The sequence below is a fragment of the Mytilus trossulus genome, chromosome 10 (genome assembly GCF_036588685.1).
Source record: "Mytilus trossulus isolate FHL-02 chromosome 10, PNRI_Mtr1.1.1.hap1, whole genome shotgun sequence".
Taxonomy (NCBI): domain Eukaryota; kingdom Metazoa; phylum Mollusca; class Bivalvia; order Mytilida; family Mytilidae; genus Mytilus; species Mytilus trossulus.
The window spans coordinates 59,522,957-59,534,171 of record NC_086382.1 but is presented as its reverse complement, the minus strand read 5'-3'; the positions used below and the strand labels follow the sequence as shown (position 1 = coordinate 59,534,171).

General features: G+C 29.9%; 1 pseudogene; it reads left to right on the top strand.

The window, feature by feature from the left end:
* Positions 1-324: 324 nt before the first annotated feature.
* Positions 325-6,109, top strand: LOC134688044 (DNA topoisomerase 2-binding protein 1-A-like; annotated as a pseudogene).
* Positions 6,110-11,215: the final 5,106 nt, after the last annotated feature.

The following is an 11,215-nucleotide window of genomic DNA, read 5'->3' as shown; positions in this document are numbered from 1 at the left end:
TTATGTGTGTTTGAGAGCTTTTCAATGCATTCTACGACTATTGGAACATGTAGTTTACAATACGAAAAGGAAAGACCTCTCAATTGTTCAAGAACAATTGAAATTTTAATTATATTTTCTGTTTTTATTTGACAATATTGAAGGAAAAACCAAAAAATGAAAGAGTTCCAACTCCGGAGGGTCCATCTCTAGGTAGGTATTCATATTGACATGCATATGAAAGTCCAATAACAAAGATACAAAACATCAAAGAAAATTTTAAATGGAAAGCCCTAATCACATGGCAAAATCAACAGCTCAAACAAATCAAACTAATGAATAACAATGTCAGATTCCTCACTAGGTACAGGCATTTTACCATACACCCTTTAAATATTTTATAAAAAGTTAAAAGAAATAAATATCTGTTAACTTTAAACAAATTGTTACCAAACATATTAAAATTCATCTAATATAGAAAAAAAAGCAATAGTATTATCGTAGAACATTAAAAAAAACACACTTTTTATGCACTAATAGAACAAACAATACTTTACTTAGATATCAAATATTAGACAGAGCAAGTGTTATTAGTGTACAAGAAAGATTATTAAAAATCTATTCAGAAGAAATTTTAAACTTGAAATAGTGAGTGAATACATAAATCATCAAATGCATATTGAGCCAAAGGAAGTACACAGTAAAAATTCACATTTGACTGTTAAAATACTTAGTATTAATGTTATTTCTTACCTTTCATATAAAAGTTAGTGTTGACTAATTAGAGACACTGAATATGTTGTTTGTTTTAGCATTCCACAAGGTAAGAAAGGAAGAGAATAGAATTCCCTCTCCAGAACCTATCGATGAAAGTTTTGACAGTCCAGAAATCACCCCCTGTGTTCATTATGCCTGGCATGGAACAAGCTGTAAGAGATTACTTTACAAGTCCTGTCAATATTTTGTTTTTTGTGGATTTTATATATTTTCATGAAATTTTCTTGATGGAGGCATATCACAAATTAAGTTCACAAACAATTTTGTAATATGAGCACTAGAATTAAAACTATTAATATCTATGTTTCCTTCCTAACATTCAAGTATTGCTCATTTAATACCTTAGTATTTAAAACAAATTTAAATGATTTATTAGAGATCCTGCATTTCAGTGCCTACCATTAATCTTGGTATTATGATATATTTTACTAATGTGGATTGTTATTATTTGTTGGATACCAATTTGCATGCACTTTGTGGTTACAGGTGAATCACAAATTCAAATGTTCAAAGAATTAAAACTTTCTATAGACATTGTATGCAGAGATTGACACACAAGTTTTCCCAATCTCTGAAAATAGATGCCTACGAAATATATGAATCGATTATTATTTATATCATTACATACCTTGATATAACCATAACATACCTTACATTTATTATTTATATTCTAGGAAAAAGAAAATTATGGTGCTTTAGTAGAACAGCTTGGAGGAAATATATTAGAATCTCTACACTTTGATTGTTCATGTACACATCTAGTCATAGGTTTGTGTGCAGTACTTACATGTAGATTGTATAATAAAACAGGACTACTTTTATATGTGTGTTCACAATTTCATCATTCAATTCTAGTGTAAAAAATGGAATCTGAAAAAATGATACATGTGTATGAAAGTCCTGCTTTCAATCTAGAAAATGATGGGAGCTAACAATTTCCATGGAAGAATTCTATACAATCTTATATCTATCTGTATCATGTAACACATCAAACATTTCAGAGATACATATTGTTGTGTAGTAGACAAGAACAATATACAAACAAAAAAACAAAAATAATATGTCAACCAATTTAGGATAGACACAGTGAATTTGAAATTTCTGTATCTTGGCATTTTCTGAAAGTTGATGTAATTTTAAAATAAAGAGCGTTAATGAACTAATTTTATAGAGACAATGAACATTTTTAGACAAGCATTATTTTTGTTAGGTAAGTCTACAAGAAATGAGAAGTTTCTAGCAAGTGTAGCATCAGGGAAATGGGTTCTACACAAATCTTACTTTGAAGCTTGTCGTCAGGAGAGACAATTTGTTCAGGTAATGAAAGACTTATGAAAAGCCTCAATAAGGTCATTTCATGTTACATAAATAGATATAATAAGAAATTTAAATATTGGCTTCTCAAAAAGATATTCAAAGAATGATATTTTTTATATATTTATAAAAGGAATTATGTTTGGGACACCTAAATTGCTCCAAAGGATAAACACCAGCAATCCTTCAAATATGTTTATATTGATTACTATGAATGAACAAACTTATATTTGTGATTACATTTTACTTTCGGTAAAAAAAAAATGTATTACCATGCTTTAAAACTTTTTATTTTATATTTTTGCATTTAATAAGTAATTTATTTCTGGTTTATTCATCCTTGATGCAAGTTTAACTGGAGGATTGATGTGTGAGGGTAAAATGTACTGTTTATTTGTAGTTGATATGTCATATTAATCAAGAACAACAAATTCTATAAGTGCTATATGTACAGTAATAATTGTACTTGTAGGAAGATTTTTATGAATGGGGAGGTGATGGAACACAAAGTTTGCTCAATCAACAAACAGCTAAACTGGCAGCTGCTGCATACAGGTGGAGGATCAAAGTCCAAAATACGCTACAGGTGGGAGTGGTATTTTATATTCAATTGAATTCTTTAAAATATAATGAAATTGTTCTTGGTAAGATTTTATTTACATTCTGTTTTTTTTTAATTGGGATGAGTGATGACTTGAACATTTTAGTAAATTTGAAGATGTTTCACAGAAAAGATGTAAATTGTATGAAATATAAAATAGTGACATTTTGGTTTTATCTTAATAACTTGTGAATAACTTTTACAAGATAGTTATGTGTATATTGTGGTAGATATGCAGTCTTAGAAGAGCAGCAATTAATTATTATTGCACTGAAGACTGACTCTGTTGATACTGTTTGGTTTATACTTGACAACATGTTATCATAATTTGCACTGTGTATGTGTTGTGATGCAGATATGAAATGAGTTAAAGCTTTTGTTCATCTCAACAATCTACCAAGGTAAAAAAAAAACACCACCAAATATACAATTGTCCCTCAATCCACAAGATTAGAAACCACAAAAATAAATGACAACATGTTATTATAATCTACACTGTGTATTTGTTGTGAAGCAGAGTTGAGATTAGGTTTTTTTTTAAATCTAAGATATACAATTTTTCCTCAATCTACAAGATTAGTTACCACAGAAATAAATTAATATGCATTATGATAATGAGCTCTGTTTTATTTTCGACAGTCGACTAACCAATGTATAGGTGCATTTGATGGTTGGACAGTGCTACTAAATTGTGATAAGGTTAAAGATGACAATTTTAAAAGATTGCTAGAGGCTGGAGGTGCTACTGTTTTACCAAATAAGTAAGTGTTTTAAATAAAGTGTAAAAATATCATAACTAAGAATATATTTCCTCATGCCTAACACACATGTCATGAGAAACATTACATTACATTACAAATGTTAATAATCCTTTTCAGCGATTAGAAAAAACAGATACCAACTAAAGAGTCCATTATGATTTATTGGATCATAGTTATGATAATATATATATCAAGTCTGAACCAATTTCAAATATTAATGAATTAACTTTGTGGGTTTTTACTTTGGTATTAATTTAAATGAAGTTCAAAACTGGTTTGCAAGTTCAATTTTACCATTGGTATTTGTCTTCCCTTTTCTATTATTTGCAATGTTGTCCTTTAAATGACACAACTCTTTATTATTGAAAGTACATCTTTGTTATCCGCAAAAATGAAAAAATGATTTCCGCAGAAATCAACAATGAACATTTTTAGTTATGTAGAAATAGTTTGCATTTCATTTGTAATGATAAAACAATTGTATTTCACTTTTATAGACCCCCATATGAAGAAAATATATCTGCTTCACATGCATTCCTTGACCTCAGCAAAAAGCCTTTACAACCTGTAAGTATATTAAAGAGTTCATTTGAAACAATATTTTTAGAATTGCAGCTTGTGTTCATCATTATTTAATGGATACCAATTTTCATTGATATCATGGTCGAACAATAAATTCAAATGTTGAACTAAGAATATTTTTTCTGTAGATTTATGCACATTTTGGTAAAAGCAAAAAATCGAATTTCAATCAAAATCCATTTTTTTTCTGTAATCCACATTCCCTAAAATTGGTACCCACAAAAAAAATCTACAGTATGTTTGTGTAGTTGTCATTCAATTGTTGTTTTTTTACGACAGCAAAATAAATTGATGTAAAGACGTTAATCGTATGATTTGTATTTTGTTGCTTCAGTCTGACATACAGGTTCTATTGGGTAATAATATACTATGTCTGAAGCCAGAATTTATAGCAGCTCATCTCACAGACAATCCTCCGCCCAACCCACTAGATTACTGTCCACCAGATATATCAGGTTTTGTTTCTGTGTAAGTATTCCACTGTGGTTACATATTAGTAGAAGTTACATTATAAATTATTATATTTGTTTTTATGCCCCATTTATGGGCATTATGTTAACTGGTCTGTGCTTCTGTTTGTTCATTCATTCGTCCATTTGTCTGTCCCACTTCAGGTTAAAGTTTTTGGTCGAGGTAATTTTTTATGTAGTTGAAGTCCAATCATCTTGAAACTTAGTATACATGTTCCTTATGATATGATCTTTTTAATTGTAATGCCAAATGAGAGGTTTTACCTCATTTTCACAGTCCGCTGAACATAGAAAATGATAGTGCGGATACGGCATCCATGTACTAGGGACATATTCTGGATTAATTAATGACTATAGGATACAGCCCTCATCACAAAGAAAATTTATGAGAAAAGCTACACACACTTTTTATTTCCTGATTGCTTATTTTTCAAAGAGAACAAAATCAGAAATTGTATTACCTTAAAAAAATATATAATTTTCATCTTCCTTTAAATGTTGTTTTAATGCAGCATCAGCACAAGGCTATTAATTTTAATTGCTGCACGTTGATTTATAAATAGTTGGAAATATTACATTCAATGCAGGTTTCATCATCTGCTGGTTCTAGTTGTTGTCAAATTTTTATATCAATAATTCTAAAATAACGAGGTCCAATTTGTCAGCTGTCATGGGGTAAAAACGACAAATCAAAGAATTCAACTTTATATATAGCTAATATAGGACAATGGTGTAGATTAAAAAAACTCCCCTGCGGACCCTTTTGTTTTCAAATCATTTATATTGCCAATAATTAACAAGTTCCGGATCGAAACTGATACCGATACCAATAGTATATTTACCAACTATTACCTTATCTGTACGTTCCACATCTGACAAGTGCACCACCAAAGGGTGTATTTAGGATTTGCTTTATACACGAGACATAATCACAGGGTTGACACTACTAAATTCAATCATTGTCACATTGTTTCCTATTGTAATATTTTAATCAGCATGACTTTATAAGATGACAATATGAATACTAAAATACATGACTTCGAATAAGGCATATAGGTACAGTATTCAACTTTATTTATGACTAATATAGGACAATGCTGTTGATAAAACATACTCCATTCCAGGACCTTTTGTTTTCCAAATAATTAATATTACCAATAATTTACAAGTTCCAGGGTGACGGGTTCAAACAAAAAGATTTTGAATGTAGAACTGCATCTTATAATCAGCATGACTTTATCAGATGACAATATCTATACTTAAAATCCAGGCTAAAATAAGGCTTACACATAGTTATGTACTTGGTCTCATGGCGGGTGTGTTCTAGTATTTATATATTTATTCATGTTTGTAGTTTTTAAAAACTTGTCTTTTTTTTTACTTTCAGACCATCAGGTTCAGATAGGAACAAAAGAAAAGCATTATCTCTTTCATCAACATCAGACAGTGAAAATAAAAGCAAACGCACGAGGAAAAGATAGCATTTATTTTCTTTGTTCTCTGTCAATTAAAAACCTGTATTAAATGAATGATCTGTACTATTAAATTTTTATTGAATTCTTTATCTAAGTGCTATCAAAGAAGAGGCATTTTATAATGGAAATAAAAAGTTGCTAAACTTCAAATGTTTTCTTTGTAATTATTCATTTGGTATTATGATATTTTCATGTTTCCATATTTCAACCTTTTGAATGATTCTATTAAAATTGATGATAAACAAATTCAGGGGGAATATAAAAAGGAATATGTCTGTTTGTTGTAAAATTTAAAGATACAAAGCTGTGTCCTACTCAAAACATTATTTTATTTTGTTTTATCAAAAAATTGATCCATATATAAATAAGGAGATGTGGTGCAATTGCCAATGAGTCAGCTATTCACCAAACACAATTCAACTGACAAAACCAATTGCCTAAGGAGTAGTTCCGGTAAGGGCTGTTTTAGACCTCATCTAAGAAACGATTTTGGACACTTTTTAAACACTTGAGTGTCTATTTCAATTGATTCAATTAGTTTATTTTAAAGATTTTAACTGATTTAGTCATTAAAAATGTTCCAATTCAAGCTTTAATATGAAAAATCTATAAAATTTGCAAAAAAAAACGTCACTTTTCAGATGGTTTTTGTCAAAAATGAAAGTAGCCACATCCCTGTTCATCCTCAATTTTTATATATGTTATGTTTTATCATCAAATACAACTTACATTTCAATACTATGAATGAACACAAATGTGGCCAATTTCATTTAAGACAGAAACCGTCTAAAATTTAATGAAATGCTAAAATAATGAAGATTTCAGTAATTTAGCATGACTTGATGCTTATAACCGATATATGTGTCCTAAGTCAGGAATCTGATGTACAGTAGTTGTCGTTTGTTTATGTAATATATACGTGTTTCTCGTTTCTCGTTTTGTTTATATAGATTAGACCGTTGGTTTTCCCGTTTGAATGGTTTTACACTAGTAATTTTGGGGCCCTTTATAGCTTGTTGTTCGGTGTGAGCCAAGGCTCCGTGTTGAAGGCCGTACTTTAACCTATAATGGTTTAATTTTTAAATTGTTATTTGGATGGAGAGTTGTCTCATTGGCACTCACACCACATCTCAGGGTGGCAAGAGGGTCTTACTGAACCTACTCCTTTATAGCTGTATTGTTATAAATTATGAACAATTTATGGAAAACAAGTATGACAGGCATGAAACAACGAAAACCACTTAACTACAGGCCTTGACTTAGGACAGGCACATAAGAAATGTGGAAGCATCAATCCTGTTCTTGATGTATATTTATTTAATGATAGTATCAATAGGTTAACTATAGTTGGTTTATGCAATGATTGGTAGATGAACATGTCTTTCTGACAAGGTTTATTTGACCTTGACCTTGTTTTCATGTTTCATTAGTCAATTTTAAGTTTTCATGTTATTTCTGTTTCTAGGATAACGTAAACAATAGGTCAGCTGTATAAGTTGTATCGAATGATTGTTTGGTGTTCATGATGTTTGACAGATTTCTTGAAATAGGAATGCATGTTCATCAGCAAACAAATTTGACACTTTATATCTGAAATTTCAGGTAAAACTTATATTCATGTGTATTGTGTTTGAGTGGAGTCAATTTTTAACTTTTCGATTATGCCAAACTTATGGCATGAACAAAAGACCATAAGAAGGATGAAAATCTCACTTCTCATATGAGATAAATAAATGCTGTGGTACACTTTCTTTGCTTTGGCTGAGATTATTCCAGATGACACAACACTCTTTCTCAGTTCAAAAAATGAAATACACCAAGCACTAAACCTAATAGAAATATTTGGAACACTTTCTGGTTTGAAACTGAATAAATCTAAAACAGAAGGTATATGGTTAGGTAGACTTAAACATTGTAAAGAAAAAATTGAAAATATACACTGGAGCAAAGAACCAATTAAAAGTCTAGGTGTTTACTTCGGATTAGATAAAAGTGAATGTGACAAATTAAATATTGAAAAAACAATGAAACAGACAAAAAAATTAAGACTTGATTGGGAAAAAAGAAATTTAACCATGATAGGACGAATAACAGTTGTTAAGTCGCTTATTTTACCTAATCTTACTTTTTTAGCTTCGGTTGTTTCAATACCCCAAATGTACATAAAAGATTTTAAAAAACTTATTTATAATTTTATATGGAATAATAAACAAGAAAAGGTAAAACGCTCAACACTTACCAAAGATTACACAAATGGAGGTCTAAAAATGACCGACATTGATTGCTTCTTAAATGCACGAAATATTTCATGGGTTAAACGATTAACGGCAAAAGAATTTGCTAATTGGAAAGTTATTCCAACATATTATTTCAATAAATTTGGTAAAAACAACCTTATATTTCATATGATGCCTGACAACATAAAATCATTACCTAATTTAAGTAATGTTCTACCTTCATTTTACTTGAACATATTAAAGAGCTGGTATGAAGCATATAATACACCAACAAGTAATATGCCTATCATAAATTTTAGAAATATTAGGCAGCAAATATTGTGGGGTAATAAAAATATAAAATTTAAAGGAAAATGTTTAGTTTATCCAAATTGGATAAAAGATGGTATTATTTTCATTAATGATATAATTGACCAAAAAGGGCACATATCACAAAAACTTATATTGGAGAAACTAACCTCAAAAACCAATTGGATCTCAGAACTTTTAAAATTGAAAAATTGCATTCCAAAAGAATGGGTTAGTACATTAAAATCTGACAAATCTTTGAAAACTTCTGTAAAAACAAAATTAAACTTGTCCTTGACTGTTAAAAAAAAACCAGAACTAATTGAAAATATGTCATCCAAAGATATATATAACTATTTAAATAACAAAAATGAGGAGAGACCACTAGGGTTCTCCAAATGGAAAAATATCTTTCATCTAGAATCAATCACTCCAATAAATAATGTGCTTCAATTTACTTTTACCTATTTAATTAATAACAAATATAAAATGTTAAGATGGAAATTACTCCATTTCATCCTACCATGTAAACAATTATTACTACAATGGCACATACAAGAAACAAGTATGTGTGACTTGTGTAACGTGACTGAAGATTACGAACACTTTTTTCTCAAATGTCAATTCTTTCATGAATTTTGGAAGAAAATATATGTACTTGTAAGCAAAATCAAAATTGGGTCACATATTTTTAATTTTAAAACTTTAGTACTTGGCTATAAAATACATGATCCTATGTATAATGATATAAATCTCTTCCTAACTGTCTTATTATATTCAATTCATAAAAGCACTCATATATCAAATTATAAACAAAAAGACATAGACGCTTATGCAGTTTTCAGAAATGAATTTTTAAAAACATACGAAATTAACATATATATTAATGCTAAAAACAGCAAATTTTTAAATGATGTAAAAAGATACATATGATCATGAATAGCTAGATATAATATTTTTTTTCATGTATAGAATTTGTGTAGCAAAAGTTGACAATATATGAGCTGAGCACGTGGTAATAAACCAAAACAGCATGCTTTGTGAAAATGTACAGAATTTTGTCTCAAAATACTTTTACACACACTTTATCACTTAATCAAATGAATTTCCAACCACAATGTCGACACTTACCACATGTAATTTTTAACTAAAGTTGAGGTTGTTCGTGTGTATCAATAAAACATATAAATTAATCCGGACAATTGATCAACCAGCTTCAACGGTTTTCATCAATAAGGTTAAGGTCAACGATCATAAAGTTTTAATCTTTTGAAACAAAACCGGACAAAACTGTACACTTTCCGTAATCATGAAACAATATAGTTTGTAAAATGTATGTAATAACCATGAACTGTAAAACTAACAAGCTATGATCTTATATATGAATTCACTGAATAAATTCCCTGGTTATCCAGTGACTAATTCACAGGGATACTCGGCCAACTGCTGTAGGTCGAGTAATTTGTTACAACAGCAAAGAAAAGTGCAATAAAGACATTATTTTATTAAAAAAAAAAAAAAAAAAAAGAGATTATTCCAGTGTGTATGTGAATTTTTTTTGGTAGACCAAAATCATATTCCTTATCTTCTGTTACTATAACTATAAATGTATCTTTTTTTTGTGAAAGCCACAGAGAAATGATCTGTGCTTGTGGTGTTTGCTGTCAACTTTGACCTTTCTGGCTGATTTGTTCTTGTCGGATCTTTTATGTGTACTACTTAATATATTTTCCCAGTGTGTATACCAAAATATTTACATGTTGTAATTCCATCCAAACGCTAATGATTTGCAATATATTCTGGCAAGTTAACTAACCAGTTATCAGGATACTTGAAATGTTTATTTCACATTTAATACATTCATGTTAATTTATATGACAAAATATTAAGATTTCTTTACCCCTTATGAAATCTCTAAATTGTCGAAAGGCGTGTTTTAATGCAGTTGTAGTTTTAGTTACATATTAAAAAATATTCACTAATCTGAGGGTAGGAAATTCAGCGCATAACTGATCATTCGACGGGAGAAAAAACAGTGAACGCACTGTTCCTTTATTACACGCTTTGAAGATGGCCCAAGGACACAGTTATCTACCCTCAATTTTCGTTGTCCAGGAATATAGTTCCCTTTAATTTCAGTGTTTTCTTTTCTTAATTTTTTTTCTTTGTCTTTTTTTTGGAATTTTTCACTATTTGTTTGCATTTAGGTGAAAGATAAGACTTCAAATATACTGTCTGAAAAAAAATCTTTTTTAAATTTTGTGTAGAAATGAGTGAATTGGTCAGGTAAATAAAGCTGGAATTCCCCCTTCTCGGAAGCTCTCTGGCTTCATCCATACCGATGTCCTCGTGTTTGTGGTTACCAGGAGAAAATGAGCTGGTAGAGTTTTCTGGATTTTTGGTATGTTTCGGGATAAAAGTCAAACTTTATGCACACCAAATCTCATTGGGAAAGAGCAGGTGGAATTTTTTTTAATTGTCATTATGTTTCAATAGACAAATAGGGTAAAATAACTGTGTTCTCGGGCCAGATATGTGCAGACATTTTGTGTCGTATTACTAATAATACATAATATCCCTGGCCAGATGGAGGTATATAATATGCAAGGTTCCTGATACAGTCACCGTAACTATCACCGTGGTCTGTGCGCATGCGCAAGAAACGCCCACTGAATTTCCTACTTTCATTTTTGACAAATCTTCTATTTGGAGATAGATTTGTACGCATCTA